Source organism: Balaenoptera borealis, assembly GCF_965194805.1.
Source record: "Balaenoptera borealis genome assembly, chromosome: 7".
NCBI lineage: Eukaryota > Metazoa > Chordata > Mammalia > Artiodactyla > Balaenopteridae > Balaenoptera > Balaenoptera borealis.
Genome location: NC_138864.1, coordinates 74,766,174 through 74,792,335, shown reverse-complemented (window position 1 = coordinate 74,792,335; position 26,162 = coordinate 74,766,174). Strand labels below are relative to the sequence as shown.

The 26,162-nt window shown below is 38.2% G+C and overlaps 1 protein-coding gene and 1 long non-coding RNA gene across 5 annotated transcripts in view; both read left to right on the top strand.

Moving 5' to 3' along the window:
• CDK14 (cyclin dependent kinase 14) overlaps positions 1–26,162 on the top strand; it is a 567,382-nt gene that overhangs the window by 447,175 nt on the left and 94,045 nt on the right. The window lies entirely within an intron of this gene.
• On the top strand, positions 8–17,932 carry LOC309631812. Its single transcript, XR_014246571.1, has 2 exons — positions 8–2,922; positions 3,003–17,932. It is a non-coding gene; the product is annotated as an uncharacterized lncRNA (long non-coding RNA).

The window sequence follows — 26,162 nt, the reverse complement described above, 5'->3', positions numbered from 1 at the left end:
GTAAGTTTTTTTATACAGATTATACTCGTTCTCTTTTTCTCTCTCTTAATTTTTAAAACTTTCCTGATAAATTTGTCATGACATTCTTTCATTTGTTCACCCAATTGTCTATTCATCCATTCGTTTAACCATTAAACAGTTATTAAGCCCTAACTGTGTACCATCCCCCGTGTTCCACCTGAGCCAACACTCTGTGAGTTTGGGTTCCCAGAGCGATATAGTATTGCTTCAGAGTTGTTAATCCTGAAATTCACTGTGGTCACTCTTCTTCTAACTAGATTCCAAGAAATGTTTTAGCATCAGCAAAATAGCATTTCTTAAGTACAATATATCAACTGACTTTCTAATCTAAATAATGTTGGTGTCAACCTTTGAGCTAGATAAAACCGATCTTTCAAATGTTTTTAGTTTACCTATTTTTCCCCTGAGCCTTATTGGGAAGCTAAGCACACGTATCACTTGGAATACATGGACTCTCTTTATTTAATCTCTCATCTGACCTTGTTGAAATAGCTTTATTTATTGGTTTTGAAATTTGATGACATCTGAAGATCTGGGTGTCTCCAGTTATTCAGGGGTCTTTTATGGCAAGCCAAACTGCTAGTAAATCATTGAAAGTTGGGAAGCAGAGTAATTGAGTCACTCTGTTTGACTGTATCACATTTCAAGCATTATATTAGGGAAGAGGTAACTAGATCTGCTTTGATTAAGTAAGCTATAATTTGTCATAACAAAATTTTGTCTATGGGGAATTTAGTGTTATTGTCTCCCTTTTTACCGTTATGACATGTTTAATTTTAGATGCCATTAATTATGGAAAAAATAAGAAAAACTTTTTATAATAAAAATGCCTTTAATCAATGCTGTCAGTAGATAACAGCAGATAGCTTATTGTGAGGAACTCATGGAATGAATACATTAAAATCTTCAGTGGATTATTTGAAAGATTTGGCAGTATATTTTGATTGAATTCATGCTAAGAAGAACACACCAGTATAATTAATTTTGTCTAACACAAGACTTCGTATTTTCCATTTGAAGGGTCAGTTCTTAATATCTAGAGTCTCCCCCAGGAAGCATGCCCTCGGCTGGGAGGGAGCATTCTCTGTGTGTTCCTCACCCTTTTTATCCTCCTCCACCCTAATTTCACTGATCAGTGGTAACACATTTTAATTAAGTGCTTTCATATACCAGGTAATATTTACAGTATAACAGTTCCTGTCTTAATTAAATGATCAAACACATTTCTCGCAATTGCTCAAAAAGTTTTGTCCCACCAGGTAACCACTTCATGAAACAATTCTTGACAAAGCCATTGAATCTCTAACCCTTTCTCTGAAGTAACAGGAAAATCTGGCAAATCCACGCATAGTGGCGTTTGTGGAGAATAGCCTCCAATTTAGCTAACCCTCCGTTTCCTTCCTTCAGAGGGACAGAACTAGAATGATGTCCAAATCACCCAGAAAAATAAATGGCAATTTTTATCCACTTAGTAGTCTACAAAAGACAGGACGGGGGAGGGGGAGGTCTGTAGACGATGCTGAGTGATAGTTCATCCACTGTCCCCTTGTGGATGTGACTCCAACAGCATTTACACCTGGCCCACTCCAGCTGTTCATTTTCGCAACTTGTATTCAGCACCTGTCATCTGTATGCCCAGACGAATGGACTTTCTTGTTCAACCATTGGAAGTGACTAGTGGAATGCCTCTCAGAGAAGATGCTTTTGTCCATTTACATTACTCTATTTCAGGAGAAACTAGGTTATCTCATGTCTTTCAAAAAGAAAAAGACAGTTGAAGTAGTATTCAAGCTTTGTGTTGCTTTGCTTCATTCTGACCACCTAAGACCTGATGCTTTCCTTTCTCTGAGAGGTACTGTTCGTGTCACAACAGAAGTAGTTAACTTCATTGACAAAAACCAGGCTGTGTGATCCTCTGGTATTGTTGCTTTAGAAATTTTAAAAGCTGTGTGCATTGTGCTCAATCTCTGAATTTTCTTAAAAGATGCTAGGTTCAGTAAATACGCTTTTACTTTTGAGGGCAGATAATTCTTCGGAATATGATTTTTCACAAAATAAGAACACGGTTTCTCCTTAAGATATCACTTCAGAGATATTTATTATTTGCATTTTCCGTGAACATAGGATTTATATTTTTTCTACCAAAAACAAGGTCTAAAATACTGAAGGAAATATTACATTTTAATGTAAAGTCCTTTAAATCCGTTGATAGAATTGTAGTTAATATCTTTCTTTTAATTTCTACCATCACATATGCTTTTTAAAAACCCGAGAATTAATTCAAAGTCATTTAAGAGAGTCCCACCCTTAGATTTCTTTAAAAATATTTTAGAGAAAATATTAAATGCTGAGCTTGAAGTAAGGTTTTAAAATTATAAACGTGACTTGTTTAGAACCATGCTATTTTCAAGTCCCCGTAAGTCTTATTCTTTTGTTGCCTTAAGGATTTATTTCAGAAAAAACTAAGTAATAAAATCATCACTAAAAATATTATAAAAATATGACTTTCTAGTATCTGTTATGTACTGAACCCTTAAAACAAAGCTATAGCCTCCAGCCAGTTCGAACCCAATGCAATTTAGGGAGAAGTGAGAATTCAGACATTAATTATATTATTGATTCTTCCTACAGACCGACTTGTGACCTTGTAACCATCATTGACATTTCAACTTCTCTCACTTCAGAGTGGGGTCTAGATTCGGAAGAATTGCATTTAAAGACTGTTAAGCAAGTGCTAGCTTTCTTCCTACTGCTAACTAATTTGCTTGTCAACAGCACAATTACGAAACCAAAGTGATTGGTAAATTCTCTTGTACAGCAATAATAGGTTCAAAATAAAGGGAGCTAATGTGCAAGGACTAATTTGAATTCAATTTAGATAGGTTAATATAAGATGGGCAGGTCACGGAAACAAAGACCCAACACAGCCAAAAATAAATTAATTAATTAATTAATTAATTAAAAAAAAAAAAGATGGGCAGGTTAATATACACATGTAAGTTGCTGTTCAAAATTAAGTAACAATGTTAAAAATATGTATTAACGCAGCTGTTGAAGCTAGTGGATATATTAACCTGCCTAAGACAGTAAAATTTCTTTTTTTTTTTTTTTTTTTAATAACTTTATTTATTTTTGGCTGCGTTGGGTCTTCATTTCTGCACGCGGGCTTTCTCTAGTTGTGGCGATCGGGGCTACTCTTCGTTGCGGTGCGCGGGCTTCTCATTGCGGTGGCTTCTCTTGTTGCGGAGCATGGGCTCTAGGAGTACAGGCTTCAGTAGCTGTGGCACGTGAGCTCAGTAGTTGTGGCTCGCGGGCTCTAGAGCGCAGGCTCAGTAGTTGTGGTGCACGGGCTTAGTTGCTCTGCGGCATGTGGCATCTTCCCGGACCAGGGCTCGAACCTGTGTCCCCTGCATTGGCAGGCGGATTCTTAACCACTGTGCCACCAGGGAAGCCCGAGAGTAAAATTTCTTGAGAAATGAATCCTCAAGTCTCTTTGAACAGCTGTAACAAGTGACCCAGTTTATTCTGGGACCAAGTCTGCCCTAAGTAACACCCATGCAATTCCCTGCTGACTTCATTTATACCAGTAACCATGGGCATAATTTTATCCTTTGAAGGATTTTTTAGTATTCTGGGGAAGCAAAGCAGTGATAGGAGAAAATACCAGAAGATCCAGCAGATATCTAAACTCGAAAGGATAATATAAAGAAGTCTTAATTATAGGATTGAGCATAATAAAGACATATTAAAAAAGAAAAGAAGGTCCTTTTATTTCCTCCTACTGGAAGTGCATGATCCATGTGGGTTCTCTCCTGCTTGAAGAGGATTTTGGACTAAAGGGAGACAAATCCTAATTTTAAAAATACGTGTTCTTTCTGATGGTCTTCAGAACATTCCATTTTATTTCCTTGGAGTTATAAAGACTCTCCCTATTTTTCTTCCTGATCTCTCTATTTATAGTTGTCTGACATTGGCATGCATGTGCAATCAACCAAGTATTTCAGCCAGTTAAAAGATCTTTCATTATTTTGGCTGGAGAAGAATCCTTAATGTATGCTCTCCAGCAAAGTTAAGGGTAGGATTCCAGGAATGCATTTGCTTGTTTTGGAACTTTTTAGCAGCTGAACAATTTTGGAGGTTTGAAAGTAGCAAAAAGAGAGCTAAGGATAAACCACCAAGTCACAGAAGACAGATTTGGAAAACACAGGTCATAGCTGATAAAGCAAAGCACATCCATAGACTTTGAACAGGTATAGGCCAGCCTTGTCCTGCTCCCTCCACCCAGTGCTCTAGTTCTGCTTATAAACCTTCTGGTTAGCAAGTCCAACTGGATTTCTCCTAAGAATTAAAAAAAGACGATACTTTAAGATGTGCAATAAATTCAGAGACATTATAATGAGGCTACCCTTATGGAAATGCAAAAAGAGAGAAGACATTTGCCTGCATGTATTGGAAGGTACCAGCAGAGTCACAAACCCTAATTTAGGAGCTTTAGAAGTGTTTTCCAGCTTGGCATACTTGCACTTTCCTTGAATGTTTTATCTAATTCGATGATTAACTTCCAAAACATATTTTAAAGATGACTTGGGCTTCCCTGGTGGCATAGTGGTTGAGAATCCGCCTGCCAATGCAGGGAACATGGGTTCAAGCCCTGGTCCGGGAAGATTGCACATGCCGCGCAGCAACTAAGCCCATGACGCCACAACTCCTGGGCCTGCGCTCTAGAGCCCACGTGCCACAACTACTGAAGCTGTGCACCTAGAGCCCGTGCTCCGCAACAAGAGAAGCTGCCGCAATGAGAAGCCCACGCACCGCAACGAAGAGTAGCCCCCGTTTGCCACAACTAGAGAAAGCCCGCGCGCAGCAACGAAGACCCAACACAGCCAAAAATAAAAACAAATAAATAAATTAATTTTTAAAAAAGATGACTTGCTAGAAAGTCGTGCTACATGTGTATAAAGCATAATGTATTTAAAATAATATTTAGAGAAATAACATAAATTTCACTTTGTATACTAATACTGGTGGTTCTCTATTGTATTTTTCTTGTCATGTCTGATTGCATTCCATTAAGATTTAAATGGGTGCCTTCTCAAGAAAGAAAAGCCCTGTTTCCTACTCTGCCTTATTGTTCTAAGTTGATCTAAAATTCTGTAAAGTAATAATATATTGCAAAGTAAGTTCAAGCTTTCAGTTTCTCTACGGTTGCTTAGAAATGTTAGAGGAAGGTAAGTACAGTTACTGACACTAGGGGGAGCCGTTGAGTTGAGCCAGATCTTTAAATCCTCTTTCTCCAGTTTCACATTTTTTTCATTGTTGATCATTTTTGTTATAATTCTGTTTACTTCAAAGTAACAGTTTCAATGTATTTAGTGCCTGAAGATTTCTTCTCACCATATTTTCAAAGAAATTATTCTTTACATCATCCATGCACTTTTTTAGGGGTGGGTTTATGAGGGTGACAAGCTATAAAGCAGACAGTAAAGCAGACATTTTGGAATTCCTTTCTCTGTGCTCAGAGGATGAGCTGGAGCTGCAATTGTCGACTGCCCAGCTCTGGGGACTTGAGTTCAGCACTGGGAGGCTACGTGGGGTGTAGCTCCTTACCACACCCTTGAAAATATAGTTTTCAACACTTGGACAGTCAGATCCAAGCAAGTCTCTTGTCCTGACCTTGGACACCCACACACGGTATTGTTTGGAAGCCCCTAAGTCTCACCTGCCTGCTTAAAAGTCACAGTTCAGAGCAATTTCTCGGGTCATTCAATTTCACAAGAATGAATCATTAGTTCAGTCACTGAAAGCATTAGGTAGGTGTGATGTTTATCTGATCTATTAAACCCCTTGCCACTGAACAGAGAGCAATTCTAGAAAATTGAAGAGTGGATTCTTGAAGGGGAAAAAGAGGAGGTCCTCAAACAGGAGATGCTTTCCAGGCTTTGGTGGGAGTCAAAGAAGACAGCATAAAGGTCTGTGCAGAGACACAGGTTGGAGGCAGGTGCCAGGAGGACAAAGAGAAAGCTGTCCAAGAGAGAGCTGGCCAATCTGCCAAAGCTCTAACCCCGATCACTAACAGTAGCAACAGCATAAATGTGATAACACGCGAGACATACCTAGTCAAAGGCCTGACGTATACATGTTAATCCATAGTCCTGGCTTGACAGTGGTGGTAGTAAACCGTCGGACAGTCTTCTGCTCCATAGGATTCACATATGTTGTCACATCTTCATATCTTTATACCGATCTTGGGAGGTAGTCAGGGCAGATATTATCGTCTCCATTTTAGAGCTTGAAATAAGAAACCTGCTGAGGTCGAATGATTAGTGCTATTGAGAATTACAACTTGGAGGGTATGCCCCAGAGTAAATCTTGTGAAAGAAATACTATCATTTAAAAAACCCTGATCTTCAAGTGGGCTTATCAATACCTGACTTTATTTTGTTCTCACTGTGACTTTGGGTCGGGAGATCTCTTCTGGGACCTGATGTCATTCATTGCTGGTCTAGCTTTTTGGCAGTGGGAGAGCTGGGCTAGAGTACAAACCTGATTTCCTCTCTCCTGGGGAACAGTGTTTGCAGCAGGCTGGCCACCCACACCATCAACTAGGGCCTGTCCTAGGTAATTGCTGGGTAATGTGCCGTTGGGATAGAGGCAGGTTTGTGACAAGCTAAGTACTGGAGATGACAGGCCTGCCAGCCACCCACGCAGACCCTGCTAGTGGGATCTGTCGCCCATTCCCACACAGTTCCCACTGCCCCAGGAAATTATGCTCTATCGTTTTGTGTCATTGCCAGATTTCTTGTCCATGTCTTTCTTTTCGTAGCAAAGAATTCGCTGACATTAATAACCCCTGGTGATGGCCAAGGGCAGGCCCCATGCTGTTTGCTATCTTTCAGGCATGAGTTTTTTGTTCCCCTCCTGATAGGCAGAAACTATCCATCTTCTCGCTTACTAATTGGCAGTACGTGCCAGGCTTGGGAGTTGGCAACAGCCATTGTTTTTCATCCTTTCTGATTATGTGTTGGACTCCTCATCCAAAAGTACACACTTCTGGTGCAGCTAAAACCTTCCTTCTGCCATCCAGCTCATTAAGGGATAAAACCCAACCATGTTTCTGAAGCGGCACAGAGTTTCCAGGAGCAGCTGGGCTGCTCGTTTCCCTGAAAGAAGGACGATAGAATTAGGTTTTCTCAAACTGTTCCCCAGAACAGATGCTAGACATGGGAACTGAGGAAGTTCTCTACTTCTCCACAATATAAAATGGTATATTTGTATTCTGTGGCTGCCATAACAAATTGCCACAATTTATCATCTCCTATTGGGCAGGAGCCTAGATGGGCTCAGCTGGTTTCTTTGATCTGGGTCTGACAAGGCCAAAATCAAGGTATTGGTAGCCTGGGCCCTGTCTGGAGGCTCTTGGGGAGAATCTGCTTCCAGGCTTATTCAGATAGTTTGCAGAATTCAGTTCCTTATGGTTGTCGGGCTGAGGTCCTGTTTCCTTTCTGGTTGTCGGCTGGGAGCCTCCCCTAGCTCCTGAAGGCCACGTGTATTCCACATCACCCTGCCACCTCCTTCTTTAAAGCAGCATCAGTTCAACAAGTGTTTCTCATGCTTCGAGTCTCTCTCTTCCCCTTCTGCCCCATCTCTTCTGCCTCCAGTAGGAGAAAGTTCTCTGCTTCTAAATTCTATAATCCAAGTTCACCTTTCTATTTTAAGATCTGTAACCTTAATTACATCTGCCAAGTCCCTTTTGCCTTGGAAAATAACATATTCACAGGCTTCAGGGATGGATGAGAGGACATCTTTGGGGCCATTCTGCTTTTCACGAGTTGTACTGGGGTTTCCTACTCAGTGAGGAGTAATGGGGTGAGGCAGAGCAGAGGGGGTGAACCCAGACCTCATCAGGTCAGACACAGCCCATTTTGCCCGATCTCTGGCCCATCAGGTGACAAGCATAGGCCCCTGATTCTGATGGTTCCACTTTGCCTGGTTCACATTAGCTATGCTCAAAATTATGTATAAGGAAGAAATCATTTTCCACCCCCGCAGAGAGAAAAAAAGAGATTATTCTCAGGAAAGTTCATAGTCTCTGAGATGGTAAAAGTTTGGCCTGATATTTATGTCCCCTCTAGATCAGTGCTGTCCAGCAGAACCTTCTCTGTTGATGAAAATCTGTATCTTCACCACCCAGGGCAGCAGCCACTAGCCCCTTGTGGCTATTGAGCACTAGAAATGTGGCTTAGGATCTGAATCTTAAATTTCATTTAAATTTAATTAATTTAAATGTAAATAGCCACCGTGGGTAGCTACCAAATTGGGCAGCACAACTGTAGATCAACAGGTAAACTATCCATTTATTTTAGGTGCCCACCAGTGTAATACAAGTGTGGGTGTCCGATGCTTTGGAAATTCTATGCTCAAGAGTCCTTGCATTTTGCACTCAAGTGTCTGGGGATCTTGCTTGATGTGTTTGCTTCTCACCTCTGTCTTTTATTTGTAAACACTCTGAGACGATAATAGCTCTGGAGGACCCAGTAAGAGATAAATCTGAGGAGGGAATAGTGGAGGTATCAGAGAACACCTAGCAGACGTGCCTTCCCCTCCCCCTCGCTTCCAAGAGCCAGGGGGCACTGCCTATTTCAGGCAACTCCATTCCTTTCTCCTTCTCCTGTTCTCTCTCTCTCTTTTCTGCTGGGAACTGCTAGGGGTTAGACACACAGCTGTCTACCCTTTTTGAACTCCCTGAAGAATTCACCTCTTTGCTGTTGTTCCCGGCCCCCTTGATCTCCCCTAACTCTGCTCAGAAAATACCAAAAGTCTCAGCTTCCCCTTCACCACATACAAGATGCTACCAAGAGGAGCTCCATTTTATAAATAAGCCTCTCATGGGCCCCTGTGGGTACATATGTTAACTCTTCAGCTTCAGAACATTGAAATTTTCCACATTTAAAAAAACTGAAGCATGAACAGAAATGCAGAAATTTTTACTGCTCTCTATTTATTAAAAAACACTGGCTGTGAGATGTGTTTCCTCAACATTTATTTATATCATTTCCTTTTGATTAAGAAAATGTTTATGCATCTGGTGAATTGTCAGCCTCAGAATTAAGACAAGCATAAGTCGTCACTGGAGAGAGATGATTTGAACAACAATGTCATCTTTTGTATCCACTGTCACCCACTCCACACTTTACCTTGGTTGATTTTCATGAAAATTAGGATTGGATAAGGGGCCCAATCATTTGTGGGGACAAGGGGTCCCCCTCATACTTTGGGGAGATTTTCTATAAAACTGGGGCTCAACTTCCACGCATTGTGAAGATACAGTTAATAAACTATTCGTGTTGACAAGTGCATCTGACTTATGCTGTGTAGACACTGGTCCTACTGACCGTGTAAAAATACACGGTCAATAAATATTGTTTATAAAAACCAAGAAAGAATAGAAAAGAGGAAAGATGCCTGAGAAAACTCATTATTGGTGCAAACGGCAAGAAAACACCTGAAAGTAACATAAGCTTTGGTATGATAGGGGCCAAGTACCAATCATAGATCCAGCACTGAACCATATAATATCCAGGAAGCTCACTAGCCAATCTGAGCCCAGATTTTCAGTCTTTAGACCCTTGGCAGGATTATTGTGAGGAATGTTAGCTTATCCCCCTTCTGGTTTTCAGCATGCCCTGCCCTCTCCTGCCAGTCCAACTATTTCATTCATTTCGAGATAAGTAATTGTCCTTGAACATGAATACTGCTGCGACACAGGGCCCCCAAACACCTGGAATATTCCTTCTACCTTTCTAGGAGCATGTGCTGAATTTCTCGGTCACCAGATGATTTTTAAAAAATATTTCATGTGTAGAAACAAGATTCCTCTTCCCCAGCAGTTCCTTCCTAAGAGTGATGTGTTAGCAAATAGCATTGTACATAATTCATGTAAAACTGTGGTTTACCCTAAGTCTTGAAGCACATCTATTAGACAGTTTTCCTAATTAAATTGAAAGAAGCCCTTAGACAAACACTGTTACCAAGTTCAAAGCATCTTTTAGACCTTTTCCATACATGTACATGAACTCTGTACCTGAACTGATGGGTAAGCCTAAACCAGGTTTCCACTTGACCCCGAGGGTTTCATTCGTGATACTAAAAGTAATTATCCTTGTTGATTATGGCTCCTAAATGGGGAGGGTAGATGACTTCTCTCTAGAATCACAAAGAATAAAGGCTGGGAGCATAACCTTACTCTGGTTCACCTATCATCACTGACAGGCAAATGGGTAGGGGACACCAAAGGAAACTGCTTTTTTCTTTCAGACACTGAGCCAAGTCCATACCCTAAGGCACAAGTCCCATGTTACTTTGTATTGTTAAAGTCACTCCCATGTTATATTCGTCATGGGAGTGACTTTAACAATAGATTTTATTTTGTCTTTGACAAAAACAACAAAATACATTAAAATGCCTTAAACACACACATATACAATCCTGCAAATCAGTTATTTTTTGTGTTACCTAAAAGCATTTTTTAGATCATTTCAACATTTTGGGGATATTAGAAAAATCCAGTGGTGGTTTACAATTGAAGTCTCATAGTGAGTGTATATGTGTGTGGATGTTATTACCCAGACTATAAATGAGATATAAATGAATAGAAATACTAACACAAAGTGATCAATATTCTGGCCCTCACTGCATTATTATACAGCACATCTTTGTATATCTGTATGTGAATTCTCTGCTAGTCCTCAGCTGAATTTAATCCCTCAAGACCTGATATACAAACATAATGCCAAATAGAGAACTTCCCTTAAATTATTCAAATTCCCCATAAGTGATTTCCCACTCTTCCTGCAATGGAAAACATTTGATCATAAATTCAATTAAATCAGCCATCATCTTTGTGATGTTTGTCCAGCTAAATCCTTTAGTAACTAAACCAATAAACATACCAGCTGTGTGTGTGTGTTTATGGCATGACTGTTGGGAAAGAATCGATTTGAAGTAAAGACGAAGGGTAGTTCTCATTTCTTAGGCCAGATTTTGACCACTTTACTGCAGCCAAGGTTTAAAAGATTAAACTCTTAGCGGGGACAAAATCATGTATATTCCTTAAATTCATTGGCTTTTATTCCCCAACTCAGGGCCACGTTTTAATATATTGTTTCAGATCAAAACTGATAAGCTTTGGAGATGTTAGTAAAAGTGGTCAAACCACATCAACCATTTTTCTTCCTCTTTCTTCCACACCCTCTCCTCCCTAGTTGAAACAAAGGAAAAATGACTTGACATACTTTTAACTTTCTCCAGGAAAATTCAATTATAGGACTACAGAACTATTTATGATTTCTCATATTTATGTCAGCTGAAGAGGTAAAGCTTATTAGAGGCTTATAAATGTTGATTGTTTCTCATCTTTATCCTAAAGCCTTTCAGACAATAGATATGATCAACCACCTCCCCTCTTTTTCACCATATCTTTATTACTAGGATCATCATATCCTATTAATTTGGATGTAACTGAACCTTATTTATGCGTTATCTTTACATATGTGTATATTCATGTGGCCTCTAGAGGGCAGCATGTTCCGGGTGGGGGGGAAGGTTAGAGGCCAGCTACTTATCTCCATAAAATACGTGAGATAACCAACTGAATTTTTTTTTTTTCCCCTTTAGCAAAGCAAGTAAGCTATCTCAAGTAGAAAAATCAGTGCTGCCCCATGGTTTGATTGGCTGCCCCATCTGCCATTTTGGGCATCTACTTGGATGGCCAACAATTTTTATGAATTGGCTCAGCTACCTTGGAGGCTACTTAATTAAGGATTATACCAGGTTCCATGCCTTTGACTCCAAATGGAACTAAGCACATCATTACATTTATAAAGATGAATACAAATGGGATTTTTCCATTTATCTCTCATTTCTTGTCACCCTTGACTGAAGGTTAAATTGTACCCACAGTTCTAATTTTATGTGGCAGTCAAATCAGGCTTTACTCTCCTCTCTTAGAATTCAGCTACCTCGTGTCCCTTACGTTTAGGTTGTAATGCTGAAAGAATTCTAATGTCTCTTTATTTTTCCCAAGGAAGTGGAACACATTTCCACAGGGACATCTTCCATCCATCGTGATTTTAGGCTCTTTCTGCTACCAGCCGGCAAACCTTTGGAGTAATCCCTGACCTAGCCCTCTTCTCTATAGCTACATTCACTGATTTTCTCAATCCAATCTCTATTCTTCATCTAAAGAATAAAATCCTCCCAGTGTATAAACTACACAATTCTTTTTCTTTAATTTTAGAAATTTCTGGAAGCTGCAGCAGATCTTTGAAAGATATAGAGCAGTACTGTCCAATAGATCTTTATGCATTGATAGGAATGTTTTATATCTGCACTGTCCGATATGGTGCCATTGAGTAACTTAAAATTGTGGTTAGTGCAATTGAGGAAATGAATTTTTATCTTATTTAATTTTAATTAATTTAAATTTAAATAGTCATCTGTGGCTTGTGGCTGCCAAATTGAACAGTGCAGAATAGAGCATAACTTCTGATCAGTTTATAACAAATGTTTTACCAGAATATATTGTGAGGGGGATTAGATTTTGCAGCTAAAAACCTACTGCCCAGGCTTTTATTCTCTCGCTTATTTCTTTCTCATACAGCTATAGGCTTAAATCCAAATCCTCTGACTCTGACCCAGGATTTTCTCTCTCTGAGAACATCTGAGAGATTTTCAATTTTCAAATTCTTCAATTTTGTTGAATATTGAACATATCTCTCCTGGGTGTCCAGAATGGAGTTTCAAAGCATGGCATTTGGACAGCACTGATTCTGGGGGCACTGGCCATTTTACCGTCTAAGCTCTGTCACCTCTAGATCTGGTTTTTCCTAAATATAGAAATAAAACTTGAGAACATGCTAAAATGTGTCAAACTGCATACAAGCTTGGCACAAGTTAGCATATTTCTTAAATTGGAATGTTCCCCCCTATATACATATGCAACAATTATTTACACTGACTACAAAGAAAGCCTATGTTTGTTCCATCCACTCTAAAGTGACCTCAATATTCTTTTAAAATGTTCTTATAAGTTCCCAAGTAATCATTTTTTAAATGCTTCCATATTTTTACACATGATCTGCAAATGCATGTCTTAGTTTTCCACAGTATGCCGATATTGTTGGTTTTAAGACGTGGCAGACTTTTTTTTAATGGTTTGTGTCATGCCACTAGCTTCTACCTCATGTTAGAGACACGACTGAAAACACCCTCCAGATACCTGGCACATATAAGTAGTGGGACCCCAGATGATAATAAATATGCAACTTTTAAATTCTATTCCTTTACCTTAGTTTTATTTCAGCTGAAAAGATAGAATTAGTGCTCAAGAAGATAAAACAGTTCAGCAATTATGCCGATTTGGGGGACCTCTAAGCCCAAATGGATATGGAATGGCACCCTTCCATTTTAAATCATTTTCTGTAAAGAGGCAAATGTAGAGTTAAAGGCAAGAATAAAGGAATGTGCAACCCAAAGGCTGTGCTCACTTTCAATAAAGACAGCCTCAGCGTATTGTATGCTCACCATCAAACCACTCTTTATAGCACCCGTGCCCCCAGATCCACAACCTCTTCACATGATGAGAGAGGAAAGCAAGGATGATTGGTAGCCACATTATTCTTTAAGAGACCAGCCTCTTGGAAAAGGCTAGGCAGCCCCACACCACAGGGCACAAGAGAGCAAAATAGGAAGGGATCATGAAGTTCTTGTCAACACTCTGTTAGTAATGAGCTTTAAGACTGGACTCCTGTGCACAAAGCCAGTTCCCTGCCATTTTAAGACTTGGTCAGCTTCCTGTTAATGGACATGTGAGTTATCTGCAGGGAAGTCATTAGACTAAAGTCTCTCTAATGTAGTAACTATTTCTGTGCTGAGAACAGCCATTTGCAACCTCCAGAAACACTTTAGACTATTTGATAATAGTGATGCAATCATGTGCAGGTTCATATAGGTATAGAGAGAGAAAATGAAAGGTAAAAGGCAAGGGCTTGGAACTAGGAGAAGAATGTAAGGTACCAGTTCTTAACTCTTCTCTAGTTGGAATTCACTCTGTAGGTTCATTACTAAAAAATCACTCCTTAAATTGCACATTCTAATGTAGGAGGAAATGCTGTCTTTTGATGGAAATATATGAAATATTTTTTCTAAAAATTTAAAAATCTCTCCTCTGATGGCTCTCATACTTGTAGCACACATTACATCACAGAGTAGGATAAATCATTTTCCAGGTCTTGAACCGCAAAATGAAAACAAACACACCAAAAAAATGTTTTCTTCATACTAACCTTAGCATCAGCCCTGGCCACGTAAATAATTACAGTAATCCCTCTCCAAACATGCGTTGCAGTTACTCAGTATTTTAGTACATGTCAGCTTGATGTTCTACAGCTCTGAGGGCCCTGGTTCAGATGTTGGTGAGTCACTCCATTTGGAGATCATTTGAACAGTAGGGTTGGGAAGAGGAAAGGAGGAATGAGGATGGTAGAGAAGCAGAAATGTTTTCACTTTGTTGTCTTGATAAATCTGAAATTGAGGTCAGCACCCTAGGGCTGCTAGGCAGAAGGAAATCAAGGCATATAAGACAGGCCATATGGTGAGCCATAAAACAAGGAAGACATTGGGCATTTAGAAAGAGGACACATCTATAGTCAGAGTAAAGGGGAGACTGGCAAAGAAGGCAGTATGCCTTGGTATGTAACACAGCAAAACACATTTACAAAATCTTAAAATAAGAGGCAGATCCTGCAGCGTATCTAACAGGAAAACGTTTCCATCTTAAGGTATGTAAAATAATATTGAAAATATTTTTACTTAAGGTGCTCTTCATTGTTTTATTTTAGTGAGCATTTAAAAATTATGAGATCTTTTTTGTATAAATTTACTCATAACTTTGATTCTCCTCTTTTTTCCATTTGTTGTAAGTCTCCCAATGAGGTGTTTCCTACCAAAGGACTTTTAGGGATATACTCTGATTTGGGAAAGAATATTATAGTCTTAAAAGACTCCTTTTACTGCATTTAGTAGGGTCAGTTTAATTTTTTACATGCATAGAAGTGGTAGAGCAGCAGCAGTAATATTTATTATAAATATCAACAGCTGCACTTGTTCATGGTACACATAGATGTGCCTATAGCATGCCAAATGCTCTGTCCGCAATATCTCATTTAATCCTGAAAATAGCTCTCAGATAGTTCTCTACATTTTCTGATAGTAACATTTCAGCTTATTTTAGAAAGTCTGTTTCCCTGTCCTCAATTATATTGTAGACTCAAGAGCAAATCTGTAAATATATCCCTCATTTGCCATTTTATTCACAGAAGGACGGAGACTAGGATGAGGCAACTAAGGTACTCAGCTTGGGTTCAGAATTCAAGGTGATGCCCCCCTCCAAAAAAAAACATAGTAATCAAGATAAATTACATTTTAATGCAATATTTTAAAAAGCCTAAAGACAGCTTCAATGTTTTCTATGCTGTCCATCAAACAACCCTTCATTAGCACCCATTCCCCCAGATCCATAACCTCCTCCTTCCTAAACCCCAGTGCTGGTCAGGTTATAGAGAAATGGATGCATTTATTTACTGCTAATGGCACTGTAAACTAATAAACAATGTAGAAAACATCATGGAAACATTAAAAGCTGTAAAGATATTCATTTGTGGCACATTCAAGAAATATGATTTAGCGTCATCTAAAAGTTCTGGGTGCTTGGGAATGCATAGATGAGGTTCTCGTCTTCACGGGCTTTACCTTCTAGAGTATCTAGGACAATAAACAAGTAGTAAAATAAGCAATCTCAGAGAGTGATAAGTACATGAAGACATGGCAGTATGATTTCTTTTTAAAAAGAGGAATAGCACTGGAAAATTGTAAGCCATATGAAGGCTGGGATTTTGACTATTTTGTTTACCTTTATATCCTTTGTACCTATGACAGAGCCCATCACATAGTAGGTGCTCAAGAAATATGTGTTGAAGAATGAAGGTGGTAAGAGTGTAGTGAGTGTAAGGAGAGTGAGAGGAGATGAGATTGGAGACTGGAGGCAAAGGGGGTGAGGAAAGGCCTTGTAGGCTACAGTTGTGATATTACTTCCGATAGGAAGCCTGGGGAATTAAGTTTATACCCTAGTAATCTGACTCTTTAGTGTTTCTCCCAAGAAAACAAATCAATGGAGTAAAAACCTAGTTGCCCAAAGATGCTTGTTACTGTGTTGTATATTAAATTATTAAAAAAGACTTGGTACCAACTTAACCAAGATTAAGGGAATGGGGAAATATTTAGTATATCATGGTTCATGAACCCCAGTGGAATATTACACAACAATGTTAGGACGGTATTATGAAGACTTTGAAAACATAGGGAATGCTTCATATGTTCTCTGAAAACAGCAGAATAAAAAATTTTATGCATACTAGCATATTAACTATAAAATTGTGAACTGTGATTGAAATGTAATATAAGAGATAAAAATAGTTGTGTTAGGGTAACAGAATTTTGGGTGATTGTTTTTCTACTTTACAAAAATTATCTTTAGTATTATTGTCACATTATTTTAATAAAAATATGTTGCTAAATTAGTATAGAGATTCTTTTTGGGGTTATGAAAGGATTTTGAAATGGATATTGGTGATGGTTGAACAATATTGTGAATGCAATTAATGCCACTGAATTGTACACTTGAAAATGCTTAAAATGGCAAATTTTAGGTTACATATATTTTACCACAGTTTAAAAAAAAACCCAGATCTCTTCTATAATCATCATTATGGTTTAGCAGCCTCCAAGATGGCCCCCCAGTGGTCCCTGTCTTCTGGTCTTCACACCCTTGGGTAGTCCCTCCCACATTCTACTAGGATTGGTCTTGGTGACCAGTAGTATATGGCAGAAATGATGGCACATTATTTCCAAGGTTAGGTTCTAAAAGATTGAGGTTCCCATCTTAGCTGTCTCCCTCTCTCTTTCTTGGTTCACTGACTCTGGAGAAGCTAGCTGCCATGTCATGCGAATAGTTCCTCCATCTGGGAGAGGCCCCCATGGTGAGGAACTAAGGCCTCCTGCCAACAGCCATGTGAGTGAGCCACCTGGGAGTGGATTCACCAGGCCCAGTCAAGTTTCAAATGACTGTAGCCCTGGACGTCACCTTGACTGCAACCCTGTGAGAGACCTTGAGCCAGAACTACCCAGTTCAGCTGTTTCAGGATTCCTGACCCCCAGAAACTAATATGACCTCAATATGGGCTTAAGTTTGACTTTTAGGAATTTAAAGAGAGCTTTTTAAATGCAGGTTTTGAAAGGAAATTTTATGTGGAAAAAATGTACGCCGTGATAAAAATTACAAAGAAATAAAATGATGTGTTTGCTCAGACCTATACACATAGAAGTAAACATCGAGTTGATAAAAAAATCATTTATCTGAATTATAGACTTATGAGATGTTTTTATTTTCTCTTATATGTTTCAGGATTTCTCTTATATGTTTCTAAGTTCTTTAGAATGATCATGTCTTACTTTTATAATGAGAAAAAAAAAGATATAAACAAAGCTTTAAGAAGGATGATAGAGAGACGAGAGCATCTTCATCTGAAGCACATAACATGCTCTACCCTCATTTGCTGTGTGACTCTGGCTGTATGGCTTCTCCTCTCTGAGCCTCAGTTCCCTCATCTATAAGGAGGGATAATGATGTTCATCTCATAACTGGGGATGCAGAATAAGGGGGACGACTTGTGAAAAGTCTCTAGCACATAGTAAATCCTCAATAGATGCTTCATCTCCTTAGTATACCTTCTCATAGTATTTAGAACAAGGGTGTCATTTGCTGGCTGATCATGTCCTTTGTGATAATCAAGGGAAATCAGATAGTTCAACAGGTAGTTGGTTCAGTGTGCGGCCTACAAGAAAGTCTGTGACGGGGAAGATAGGAGGCTCCTTTATAGGAGCAGTAAGTATTAAAAGCTATTTGACTTCTCTTCCTAAAGATCATCAGGCCCTTGTAGAGGACACCCAACTCTTCAGTCTTAATCCAAGTCTTGTTTTACGCATAAACACACAGACCAGTTCTTCTTGTATCATAATGAAATCATATATTTTCAAATTCCAGATGCAATGTCATAAGATAAAGAAGCTGAAATGATAGTCCACAGAAAATATATTTTTCATTTGCCCAGAACCAAACTTTAATAACCCATAAGCTCTGATCTAACTGAATTTTCTTTCATATTTATTTAAATGGGAGAACTGGTTTTGGTGATTTTCTCCAATCCTAACCATCTAATATCTTTAACCTACAAGACAACAATTCTTTTATTTATTTATTTTTTTTAAGGGGTAAGGAAACATTCTCTCTTCTATTTCAGCTCAGGATGCTAAACTGTATGTTGTTTGCCTTAAAAAATAAACTTTCCTTTTTACATTTTTCTTGTTATCTTGGATCATGTCCAGTCTCTAAGGAAATGAACATGTGAAGAAAGAGTTCTGTGGAATGTTAACTGCGCTGGTATTTTTCTTCCTTTTATCATGCCTCAAGATTTGCCGAAGTTGATATAAATTCACCATGCCTTCTTTAAAAAGCATAACAGCAAGGCATTCTTCCTGTAGGAGTCGGACTGTAAAAGGTGATTTCCTTTTAGTCCATTTGGTTTAAGCCTGTAAAAAGCATTAAGTGAAAAATCTGATATATTTGTTAGGGCATTTATTGCATTACTAAGTTATATTTTCAGTTCTCAGTGAAAGGTTTATTGAGAGGTTTTGAAGAGGTAAACTTTGAAGAGGTTTTGTTCAGGATTAAAGAATATTTTTTCTTCTCTTTCGGTGAAATAACATCACACAAAATGATACCTTTCAGGAGCTATTTTTAGCATTGTTTACAGTCAAAGGACACACCGTTCCATTATGGTGAAGCAGATATCACCTTCCAAAACCGGCCTCTGTTGATGAGATTTGTAACTTCTATAGGGTTTCAGAGGCATGAAAGACTGTGAAGTTACCATTTTCCATTAACTCAAGTCACCCTAATATTGATGCACCAGTAAGGTAAACTACTTTGCAGGAGTCTTTTAGAGTGAAAATGTTTTTCATATTGGACTGAATATTTATAACTGATCCATCTTAAATGTAAAAATATAAGCCATTGCTAAACTTTAATGTGGATTGATTTCTTTTTTGATAGATGACGATTTGAATTTAAACTCTTGACACAATCTTTTATCATCTAAAAATGAGAGTTGTCTTTTTCAGATGAAGCAGTGCTATAATCAACCACTTTGAATTCAGGAAAATTGGATAATCGCTATTCTCTAAATAACATAAATATCAAAAACATCACAAGGGTAGAAAACTCATTAACAATTTACTTTGCTTCACTCTTGATTTACTAAAAATGTTTTGAAAACTTGTGAAATAGGTGAAATTATATGATCCTTTTAATTGATTTAAACAACTTATGGTAAGAAAAGATCAGTCTTTACAGCAGTCCTGTGGAGGAGAGGGCTACTAACTTTATCCTGATCTGTATCCAGAAGTCAGAAAGTTTGAGTTGTTGACGTCCTTCAGTTAACAATGGAATTCCATATGGGGGAAGGTCATGTCGTTATGAAGGTCTAGTGTTTATGATTAGATATAACGGTTAACAAAATAACTGGGAAGTTGGAAATCAATTCTGTTGAATGCACATCCTTTGGGTTTTGAAGATGTTATACACTGATTTTGTTTAAATATTCTGTAAGTTTTATCCTTCTGATTACAAGGATTAATTATTATTACTGTATTTTATTTATTTTACTGAAATAAGATACATCATTTTTTACCATGTCCTTCAGTCAGAGGATTGAAAAGTAATTATTTGTGCCTCTTCTGCTATTAACCACATTATTAAAGTAAAATACTAAGCAAAAATATAGAATCATATGATCACTAGTCAACAAAATCTAGGAACCTTTTCCAAAATATAGGTATAATACCTGATAGGTTTGTGCTATTCCTATATATGAAAAATGTCAGTGATTGGCAGCCTGTAACAAATCTTAGAGAAATTTTTAAAAATTATATTATATAGTTGTGTAGAATTATAAGTGATTAGATTTATATAAGCTACTAAAAAAACACAATTTTACAACTCAAAAAAGTTACTGCTACTAGGTACTGGAGAAGAATTGAAAAGGAGATTAAAGTGGAGTCTCTGCAAAAACAATGTAGTGAACCAGTTAACTGTTTCTTTCCTATAAGCAAGTTGCATGCAAGCATGATCTACCTTTGTGGAAAGTAAAAATAAGTTTAAATATACAGGGCTTTTGTTGAAAAGAATATAACAAGAAGTTCACTTATATTAGCTTTTCTTTGTGAATATTTTATGATAATATCTGCATCTATAGATTTATGAGACGTAAATATGAAAATCTATAGCTCCGTATTAGCACATGGAAAAGGCTAGTATAATTACATAAGTTAGCCAATTTTTTAAAAGCCAGACCACTCTTTATTTGATTTCAGACTGAACTTAAACATTCAAAGACATCTCTTTTTTGAGGGGAGGGTAGAAAATTATAATAAATAAAACCAAAGCTAGGAAATTTGGGGTAAATATTATCTAGCTAAGCTCTGAAATCCAAAGCAAGAATTTAGTGTTTTCCTTTTTCTACTCACCTTTTGGCAGTGTATAATACTCCTAAGAGTGTCAGTGCTAGCGTTTTCAAAAGCTCAATTCATTCACACCCTGCTGAGGGCTCTACAGCACTTTCTGTACTTTTCCACCAGATAGAGTTTTCTGCAAGGGCAACTATGTGTTGAGTAAGGGTTAGATCTGAAGGAAAGACCCAGCAGTGCAGATTAGTATGACTGGCTTTGGGGATTATTCATCTTGTTCACATTAAGGCTGGACTCTCCCTGTTGTCTTTATTTAATATAGGGCACTGGAGGTGTTAAAAAGAATATAGAAAGAATAGTCTCTATAGCAATAGAGTTCAGAATTAAAGGAAGAGAGAGAAATACAGAAACATGTAAGGTATCTTTTAAAAAAAACTTTAAAGTAATCCAATAATCCCTTTACAAACTGAGTAACATACAGCTTTGTGTGTGTGTGTGTGTGTGTGTGTGTGTGTATAACCTATATGTATATGTATGTACACATATATACATACAGTAAATCTTTGGCATGACATGTAATGGGCACTAAAGAGTCAGAAATTTGCATATGTTCCATTTTGTAAGTATGGCCCTTTGATTATCTGGATCAAATAAAATAATATGTGTGAAAACACTTTGCAGACTGTAGAGCACTCTACAAGTAGCACTATCATATAGCATTTTAACAGTCAAGTAAGCTGACCATTATGGGAATGAGTGTCTTACAGGGAGATTGTGTCATTAAACAGTTTAGCTAGAGTAAATGAATGAGAACTGAACAATTTTTCTATGCACAACAAAACACAACCTATTTATGGAAGCTAATATAAAAATGTTACCTGTTTACCTTGAGGGGAGGACTCTCATTATTATTATTTTTTTTTAACAGCAGTGTATTGACAAAGATAGTCTCAGTGTAAAACAACTCTGTCTTCATTATTAACATACCCAAGAGTCTTGCCTCTCATTTCATTGCACAGCCCAGCTCCTGGACTTGAGATTCACTGCACAGACCTAAATCTTTCCTTATATTAATCTTCATTTTCCCCAAGAGTTTATTCCAGTGTCAGGGATTCCCTTCATCTTCTGCTTGAGCAATTACTGGCCCCTCTTTGCAAAATGAATAAATTCAAGACTGTTTTTAAAATATAAGTCACCTTTTGAAAAATCAGAGTGGTTTTATGACCGCAGTCTTCCCTCTAGGTCAGAACTTTGACAAGAAGGTGATTAAATGCACATTTAGCTTTTCATATATATATACAAAAGAGTGCTGTATCTGACAATTCTAGTCAGTACAGTTGAGGAAACAGTCAGACTTGTTTTTATTGGTGGGTGGACTTCTTCACAAATCATTTTCAAGAGATCAGTTGTTGTCTAATCCAGTGGCCAGTGCCCATGTTGGTATCTTTGGCACAGAGACAAGATGTGCACTGTCAAATAAAAGGACCCAGTCCGTTTGGCTTTGCTCTGTGATGAGTGTGACAGTGAGTAAAGCATACATATAGAGACCTTCCCCATCATTCACTCCAGGTCGCTCTATTTCCAACTCTGTGAGACAAAGCACACTCTTACGCTTCAGACATAGGCCCACAGTGTATGTTGTTCTTTCCCATCATAAATTGCAAGTGAGGAATATTCTAGAACGTTTTGTTCTTTTTTTTAATTTCCTTTTAAGCCTTTATATGGAAGTCAGTATCTCCATTGAATGTTTTAATAAATAAATTGTACCTGCTACACCTCTACTCTTTATGTGAAGCTTTCATGAGCTAAAATGTTAATAAATCCCAGCGAAGATTTTTATAGACATATTTAGAAGTCAACTCTTGGGAACAAAATGTAACTTGTTTTAGTTGTTCTACAAGCAGATGTATCATCAGTTTTAGAGGGAGTCTTTTGGCACTACAACGTGAAAAAACAAACAAAAATCCTTGCAGTCCCAGTTTATAAAGTAACTTTAAAAAGACAAGGATGAATTTCCTTCCCACTTCAAAAAAAAAAGTCATCCTCTGAGGCATGTATACTTTGAAGATGTTCCTTAGGGACCAGAATTTGACTTTTAAGATGTTTTTACCCCAAAATGATTGTTTACCTTTAAATTCATATGTCTCAGGTAAAGTAAAACCTCTTGTAAGTATAAAAATTAATATAGTCAGTTCTCCATCAAAAACTCAGTCATTCAACAAATGCCGTGTCCCCACTCTGTACCAGGAACCATGCCTCATAGGAAATGCCCTTTCGCCTTGCCATTGCCCAGTTCTTCCTCTTTCTCACGCCATCATTTTCATCCTCTACTTTCAGTTTTCTCTACCCAACGTTGACAGTCTTCCTTAGTGTGGCAAAAGACTTTGGATTTGCTTTGCTCTTTATTTTCAAGATGGCTTAGAAACTTAGGTGAGCTTTCAAAGCAGTTAGTTGACAGGTTGAGTGAAGAGAAGTGAGAGGCACTGTTGGATCACTGCCTTGATGGCAGAGAGGGGAGCTGGGGTGGGTGAGCGACGGCAGGCCAGTATGGCTCTGCTCACCCTCCCTGCCTCCAGTTCAGGTTCTTCCTAGGTCAGAGGACATGTAATGTCTAGAGCTAGACAACCCTTAATGACCATCTGTTCCATCTTCCTCACTTCTGAGGTGCAAAAATCTGACCTGCACAAGGAATGAAGAAAATATCCTGCTCTATAGTCATGGTCTAAAGCTGTTTTTTGCTATTCATGTTACATTCTTTCATATTTTTTAAAAGAAAACTCAGGTAAAGTGTATGTGTGTGTGTGTGTATGTGTGTGTGTTGCATAGATAAGGACTAGGAAAATGATGAAATTTGTTACGATTAGAATAGCAGAATACTATTATTTTCAACTGTATTAAAAGCCTTTGTTTGAAAGTTACTCATAAGATTCTCTCCACAAACATACTCTGAATTCAGTAGAGATTGTTTCTCTTCATTTTCATACAGATTTATAATTTGAAAATTCCTTAAGGTTTTTCCCAGGGAGTTTCCACAAACAACAAGCAACACCTTTTAAAAACAATGAATATGGAATGAACATGACAGTTTCTGTCCCACATACCCTTCCCCGTTTATGTGACCCTCCAGGAATGTAGAGCTGGCTGAGCTCACCCTGTGAGCTGACAGGCACAGTTCTGACCGCCTGAGGCCGACCCCCACTCGGTGACCTGGCATCCAGCACTGAAATCTATAGGAGGGCCTCACCATTAGCAGTTGCATCTCCTCATTTGCTGGGACATCCCTTGAGGCTCCCCTGGGACACAGAAGTCCCAGTGACAGTCACTCACAGAGGGCCAGCCTCCACCCCTGATGTCTGAATGTTCCTTGTGAAAGACCTGCAACACCCCATCTCTCCAAACTGCTCCCTGTGCTGAGTTTCCTTGACCGGTCCCCCTGCCCTTTCACATCTCTAGATGGCCTGATCTCCATCCCTCTTGATCAAGATGTAGAGCCATTTGAAAAAATTCTCTGGACCCCTTTCTTAACCTCTCCCGCCCCCAGCCTCAGACAATCACTGATCACTTTTCTGTTTCTATAATTTTGCCTTTTTCAGAATGTCATCTAAATGAAAGTATATAGTGTGTAGCCTTTGGCTTCTTTCACTTAGGATAATGCATTTGAGAGTCATCTGTAAAGTTGAGTGGTGAAAGAAGGAACATTAGCCTGAAATAACTTCAGTTAGCTAGTTTTGGGGGCTTAATACAGGTAACCTAAAAGAATTAGTTTTAAAAAAAAGAGGCAAGACAACAACACCAATTTAGTGTTATTCCAGGGAGAAAGACCTAAAAACTGTAAGTGTGGATGATTTTATAGTAACTAATTAGATTATAGAGATTATAAATATTTATCTGTAGGGGGAAAAACAGTCTCTTCTGCTACCGCTAAAAATCACCTAAAATTTTGGATAAAATACAAGCACATCCGTTCAAATGCATATGCATAGCTGAACCAAGAAGAAATTAACTGAAATCTCCAGGGGCCAAGAATGAAAAAAACAGAATGATAAGTAAGTGCTAAAGTTGCAGCTGCCCTTGAGGTATTGCTAAAACAGGAACGTGGAGCCACTTGAGGGTCGGGAAACAAGGCTTTGAGCCTGAGAAAGTTAGGAGGGCATAGGAGTTGAGATTCCCCATAGAGAGTCAAGACCCTCAAAGCACTTCAGCCAGTAATGGGCTGGCTAAAAAAAAAAAATCTGCTTCCAGCAAAGAGAGACTGCAAGGACAACTCTTTGTGTTGCCCTTGGCTCTGAATGGGGATGAAAAAGACTCCGCTGAGAATTCTACAAGCTTAGGTTTAAATTTACATAACTCACTTGGTCTCAGAAGCCAACAGAAAGAACTTGGAGTACCTAGGTGTTGAGAGAGCTCCAGGGCTCCTAGCAGAAGCAAAAGAAAATCCCTATAGAGAAACATATTCTCAACCCAGGTGCTTCAGGACTCCCACAGATTATCAAAGCCAAGCATGAGCCCAAAATCCAGAATTATAAAATGTGAAAAAGTCATTGTGAGTGAGGGTCAGTAGCAAAAGCAACAAAACTGGACTCCTCCACCTCACTCAGAACTTCAGCTATTGGGAATTATCAGACATAGAACAAAACTATATTTAAAATATTGTAAAGAAATAAAAGATCAAATTAAAAACTTGAACAGGAAACCATTAAAGTTGAAGTGAAAATTTGTCAGAGATTTAAAAAGAACTGATGAGAACAAAATGAATAAGGAAAACAGCATATTAGATGCACCTGATGAGAGAGTTAGTTGAGCTGGAAGATGGCTCTGAAGTAATTACTCAGAATGGAGAACAGAGAGACTAACAGATGGAAAATATGAAAGAACAAGTGAAGACATGGAAAATTTAATAAGATGGTATTACATTGGAGTTACAAAACGAGAGAAGAGAGAGAACTGAGCAAAGGCAATATTCGGGAAGTAATGGCTGAGATCTTCTTCCAGAATTGATGAAAGACATGAAACCTCAAATTCAGGAAACACTATGAATACCAAGCAGGTTAAATCAAAAGAACCCCATACCTCGCAAACCGCAGAACTCTGAGGTGGAAGAGAATAGCTAACAGGCAACAAGAAAAGCCTGGGTAATGATATCTTCTGAGTTAAAGGAAAATGCTTTGAACCTAAAATTATTTCTCCAGCTGACTATTACCCTGTATGAAAACAAAACTGAGGGAATTTGCCACCAAGCTCTTTACTCATAGAAAGAACTTCTGAAGTTTGTATTCCAGATACAAAAAAAGTTATCTGGGAAGGAATGTCTGAAACATGAAAAGAAAGGTGATTAAATAAATGATAAACATGGGTAAATCTAAATAATAATAACCAAAACAGTGTTTGATGCATGTCCTTATGTAGAAAGTAGAAATAAAATATTAGACAGTATAACATGATAGGACTAGTGTCATCAGAATTCAAGTGTTCCTGTGTTTTTTTATTGTTTGGCGGGAGGGTAA